Consider the following 6,619-nt stretch of genomic DNA (forward strand, 5'->3'; position numbering starts at 1 on the left):
TAACAAATGTTTAAGGAAGGTTGTTGAAAGTGTGAATGTAAAAATTGATGAGGACTTTCAAAAAGGAAAGAAAAGTGTTGTGAATTAGATTGAGGAACCATGTTATGAAGATGAGGAAGAAGAATCTGAAAGAGAAGAGGAAACTACAAAGAAGCCACCCAGCAAGTATGTGCAAAATATCATCCTAAAGATCAAATTATTGGAAACAAGGATGGAGGTGTACAAACAAGAAGGAAGCAAGATGAAAACATTGAACAAGTAAATTTTTGCCTAGTGACTGAACTAGAACCAAAGAATTATAATGAGGCCAGAAAGAGTACTCATTGGATTAAAGAAATGGAAGAAGAGTTGCATTAGATAAAGAAGAACAAAACATGGGATTTAGTGCCAAAGCTAGTTGATAAAAATGTCATAGGAATAAAGTGGGTCTATAGAAACAAGGTGAATGGGGTTAGCAAAGTGGTAAAAAATAAAGTAAGATTGGTTTGCAAGGGATATGCACAAGTTGCAAGACTTGAGGCCATAAGATTGTTGCCAGACTTGAGGCCATAAGATTGTTTCTATCATTTTCAACATACAAAGGTTATAAGGTTTACCAAACGGATGTAAAGTATGCTTTAATGAATGGCAATTTGGAGGAAGAAGTGTACATTGAGCAGCTTGAAGGATTTCAACTACATGAGAATGAAGACTTTGTATGCAGGTTAAGGAAAACATTGTATGGGATAAAGCGGGTACCTATAGCATGGTACTCTAGGCTAGACAAGTATTTACATCAGCAAGGATTCAAGAAGGGATGTGTTGATAGCAATTTAGACATTAAACCTGAAGGTAATCACATGATTGTAGTTGCTATTTATGTAGATTATATTATCTTTGTTGGAAATAAAGATAGTTTGTAAAAAGAATTTACCAATCAAATGCAATTACAATTTGAGATGTCAATGCTAGGAGAGTTATCATACTTTCTTAGACTACAAATATCACAGCTAAATAAAGGTATATTCATCTCCCAGACTAAGTATGCAAAAGACATGCTGAGAAGATTTCAGATGGATGATTGCAATCCAGTTAGTACCCCTATGGTGATAGGATGCAAGTTATGTAAAAATGATGAGTCACCTGATGTTGATCAGACCATGTATAGATCTATGATTGGAAGTCTTTTGAATCTAACTACCTCTAGACATGACATAGCACAAGTAGTATGTATGGTGGCTAGATTTCAATTTGCTTCAAAGAAATCTCATGTAAATGTTGTAAGAAGAATCTTCAAATATCTGCAGGGTACTCTTGATTATGGTCTATGGTATCCAAAGAATGGTGATTTCATCTTAGAAGCATACATAGGTCCTGATTGGGTGGGATGCATTGATGAGTGGAATAGCACTATTGGTTGTGCCTTCTTTCTTGGTGATAGATTAGTCTCATGGCACAACAAGAAAAAATAATTCATCTCTTTATCTACCGTTGAAGCAAAGTACATAGGTGTTGCTCCATGTTGTTCATAGGTTCTTTGGATGAAGAAAACATTCAAGGACATACAAGTAGAGTATGTAGATCCAACATCCATTAAATGTGACACTTAAAGTGCAATTAACATCTCTAAGAACCCTATTATGCCCTCAAGAAAAAAACACATAGCTATTAAATATCATTTCTTGAGGGAGAAGGTAGCTGAAAAACAAGTCAAGGTTGAATATGTAAGCATAGGTGAGCAAGTGGCTAATATTCTTACAAAACCACTGCCCAAGGACACTTCTGAATATCTAAGACTAAGGTTAGGTGTTTCTCATCCCTCCTTCAGCACTTAAAGGTTCATAGAGCTTTGTGGTTCAGGGGGAGCTCATAGCTCCAAACTATATTTCCTTGAACTTGTGTGGTAATATGGTTCTTAGAGGGAGACGGTCTTTAATAGGATCAACAAAATGATAGCAATTGGTGCAGATGCATAGGTACAACAGAAGTGTATGTGATAAAACTATTGTGATTCCAACCATTTGTACAATGACATTGTCATAGGGGGAGTGTTTTCATCTAAGATAAGGTCAAAGGGGGAGAAGCTATGCAGCTGAGGAAGGTTGGCAGTTGGTTTCCTTGCCCTTTTCCATTCTTGACACAAGGGGAGATGTTGAGCGTAATTGACATCAATACCAAAGGGAGAGATTGTTGGCATTGAGTTGTCATTAATGTCAACATACATAGATGTAGAATTGATTTAGGTTCAAGATACAAAGGGAGAAGTGTTGGTTCAGATTTGGTATTAATGCATGGAAGATTTTTCATGTCAATTACACAGTGTGTTTGTCACTACTCATTGGCTGCCTAAGTTTATTGATAGGATATATTATTTATGCAAGACACCTTCACTACCTCGAAGATCAATCGATTCTTGCTAATAATTTTTTTTAAAATAGGTTGTGTCAAACCTAATGTGTTTATCACCACATGCACAAACAAACAATAGGGGGTGTTCATTGTTGTATAGGTCAACATGTTTGTGTTGACCAAGGGTGGTTGGCTAAAAGATGTGTAGATATCATGTTGTGTTTACCACCATAGGCTTTCCCACTATCCTGTGACAAGATGGACATGAGAAAAATAACCTTGCAAGGTAACAAAAATGTGAAGAAAATGAAGTTCCCCCTATCCCATGACAAGTTGGATGGAAGAAAAATGATTGTGCGGGTAAATCATCATAGTGTTAAAAATGGTGCCCCACTATCCCACAACAAGGAAAATTGGAGAAAAGTAATACTACGGGGTAATTAAATTGTAGGAATATTTGCCACATAAGATCAAAGGACATGTTTTGCACCTCACCCCACCATCCCATAAGAAAAGTGACTTAATACAAAATACTTTGTGAGATAATAACCACAATGATGCAACAAGGTTTCATGTCATCCTGTAGAAAGGAAGACCAAATTAAAATGGTCTCGTGGGGTAACAAGGTGAAGAGAAGGATGCTACACCCTGCCATCCCGCATGTAGGAAGATGAATGAAAATTGATCTTCCAGAGCAAGTTAGATGGAAGATAATGCCCAGTCTCACCATCCCACAAGTAGCCTTCTGTGATGGTAAAATACAACATAGGCATTTCACCTGATACCAACACATAAGCGATCCACATGAATGTTTGACCAAGGTTGACCCAATGACATAAAAGGAAATGTGATTTATTTTAAGATATGGATGTTGAGAAAATGAAAGCTAGATTTTTCATTTCTGAGAATAAGTGTTGCATGCAAAGATCATGCTAGAATGTAGAGTTAGCTAGATAAAAATAGAAAGATAGTATGAGAAAGGCAGAAAATCGGGAAGCAAAAAAAACAAGGCGGATTGCAAGAAGAGTTTTTGAATTTTTCCTTTGGAGGAAAGATTATAAGAAGTAAAAATATTATGATCAAATTGAATAAAATTGATGAAGAAATTGTTGTGTTTTACATGTGGTGTTGCAAATGAAAGAGAAGCAAGAAAACAGAGCATAAGAAGCATACTGTGTATTTCACACCATGTGGAGCAAAGTAAGAGACAAGAAGAAAGCAAAAATCTATTACAAAGATGGGAGAGTTGAAGACAAAGCATGTAAGCTGAAAAGAGCATATTCAGTTTTAGGTGTGGAAAACACGACATGTCACAAAACATCATTTGGAATAAGGTATTTATTGAGTAGTTGTTCTTAATTAATTGTAATCATATAAGTGGCTACTCAAATCAAGGGTTGGTGCTCTTTTGTCTTGGTGCCCATAAAAATCAGGCGTTGGTGCTCCTTCGAGTTGGTGACCATAAAATTTGTAATTAGACTATTTCCACTATGATGTTGGGTTAGAGTAGTAGACTCTAGCATCATTTCTCACCGAGGTTTTTCCAATCTTGTGTTTTTCTCATATACCTTGTGTTGCGGGCTTGCCTTCTATGTGTGTGTGCAAATTTGTTTAATATATTTTCTTATTGTTTCTTGATCTCTATTATTAGAGCTTTGATCTTTTATATAGTTCAATTTTTGAGTTATCACTGATTCACCCCCTCCCTCTCTTAGTGGTCCATTTGTTTTCCTTCAATTGATGTGTATCCTCAGTTCAAATGGTTCATGGTTTGGAGCTTTGCAAGTGATTTTTCAAGGTTGACAACCATTGGAATTAATGTATTTAAGGTTTGGTATGATGATTCTGATGATTCTAATAATTTGATTTAGTGTGGATGCAGTGGTAGTAAGTCATGATTCTTGTGGATGTTTCTGGATCATGTGCCTTTTGTGTTGGTGGTCCACATTGATTATTGAACTTGTAATTGATGTTTTTATTTGATGCATTAGTGTTCTTAATGTGTTTGGTCGACTGAATGATTGTAGTGTGTTGTAGATCATTAGCATGTAATTTCTGGAGGTGTAACATGTTTGATGAGAATGATTTGGGTTTGTGTTATGTCTTGGCCGACATTGTGTGGTTTGCCTTTGATATTATATTATGTGTGGCTATATTTTTGTAATTAGGTGGTGAGTGTTGAGCCAACCTTGATGATCTTTCCAAGGTTGATGACATGTATAAATAAATGTAATAATCTTGTATTCGAGTGTGAGTATATGGGTGAATAATATACTGATCTTTCAGAAGAAGAGAAGAAGTGTGAAGAAGGAAATGAAATTTGTTATGTGCTTAACCAGGAATTAAGGAGATGTTATTTTTCAGTTCATTACTTTTGGATGTGATTCAAATCTATTTGTCTATCAGTGATCCTTCCTTGTGTTGTAGCCCTTTCTATTGTTGAGTAGTGACCTATGAGAAGTGTGTCTAAATCCATGTACATTCCCCATTGTAATACTTCTAACAAGGTATACCTATTTTATGGGTTCATCCCTATCGTGGTTTTTCCCTTGACTGGGTTTTCCATGCCAAAAATATTGGTGTTATGTATGTTCTTGATGTGTTGTTGATTTGTGCTTTTATGGTTAATTATAACATTTGAGAATAAGTTTAATTTGTGTTAGTTTGTGACAAATTATTCACCCCGCCATCTCAATTGTCTACCCTATTGGTATCAAGTTATCTCATCAATTGATACTAGAGTGGGTTCCTTAGAAGAATCTCAACTGCTTGAGGTGATCTGGGATGGCAATTTACAAGAAGGACAATCAGAGATTTGATAGTACTAACTACTCTCTTTGGAAGAATCACATGGAGTGTCATCTGAGATGCATTGGTGAACTTGATAGGATATTACTAAAAACAAGTATAATATTCCTGCAAAGTGGACCTTCAACACTGGATGAGATCAAAAGTCTTGAATACAATATTAGGTCTAAGAAAGCATTGTTGAGTGCTCTGACTAATTATGAGATGACAAATGTTATGGAATTGTAGACTGCTCATGAGATCTAGAAGAAGTTGGAAACCTTGTATGAAGGAGACTATTATGTGAAGATTTCTAAGTTGTAGAGCCTAAAAGGAAAGTATGAGATATTGAGGATGGGTGAAGATGAGAACATCACTTCTTCATGTAGAAGGTGAATGAACTGGTGTGCAATATTAGATGTGCTAGTGGAAAGTTGGAATAATCAGAGATTGTTTCTAAAGTTCTTAGATCTTTACCTACATCCTAAAAACATAAAGTTGTTTCTATTAAGGAGATCATAATTGTGATAGATGTCACCAGAGACATGTTCATTGGTAGGCTTCTAGCCTTTGAGTTGAGTGAGTTTGGTGATTCTCTTCCTAAGGTAGAATCTGCTTTCAAGGCTACTATTTCTAGAAAGGATAAGCAAATATATGATATGGGAGAAAGTTATTCAAGGTACTTGTCCAGATATGAGAAGGAGAGGAAGGAAATTGAAGAGTAAGAGTGAGAACTTGAGGAGCTTGAAGAACTTATTGCCAAATGATTACCCAAAGGAGCTGATAAGTATGAAGGAAAATTTCTTCTTAAATGTTTTTCTTGCAATAAGATAGGTCATTTTACCTCAAGGTATCTAGAAAGAGTTCCTAGAAAACTTAATAAGCCTAAATTTCAAAATAGATGTTATTATGTTGCTGATGAAGGTGTTTCAAATGACGAATCGGATAAAGGAAACACAAGTGATAATAAATGGGTGTTTATTGCTTTCAAGGAAGATGATACAATGCCTACTGATTTTGCTAACTACATGAATGTGGAAAGAACTTTGGCTTCACAAGTTGAAGATAAATATGAATGGGTTATTGACATAAAATGCTCTCACCATATGATAGGTGATAAGAGTAAGTGTTAGTTTGGAAAATTATGAAGGTGGAGTTGTGAAGTTTGGTGATGATAAAGTTGGTATAATATGTGGTAGAGGATCCATTTCTCTTGATGGTAAGAACAATACTAATGATGTCTTGTATGTATAAGGCCTAAAGCATATTCATTTTTGAGTGTTGGACATATGGTTGACAAGGAATATGATCTACAATTCAAGAATGGAAAGTGTATAATCTTGGGTAGCTCCAAAATTGAAATTGCATCAGGTATAAAGACTAAAGGTAATATCTTTCATTTAAATAGTTTCGCTAAAAGATGTTTGACTACTTAAGTTGATGAAAGTTGGTTGTTGCATAGAAGGATGTGTCATGTAAATTTTGATAACATTGGTAAGATAAG

Source organism: Cryptomeria japonica, chromosome 1, assembly GCF_030272615.1.
Source record: "Cryptomeria japonica chromosome 1, Sugi_1.0, whole genome shotgun sequence".
Lineage (NCBI taxonomy): Eukaryota > Viridiplantae > Streptophyta > Pinopsida > Cupressales > Cupressaceae > Cryptomeria > Cryptomeria japonica.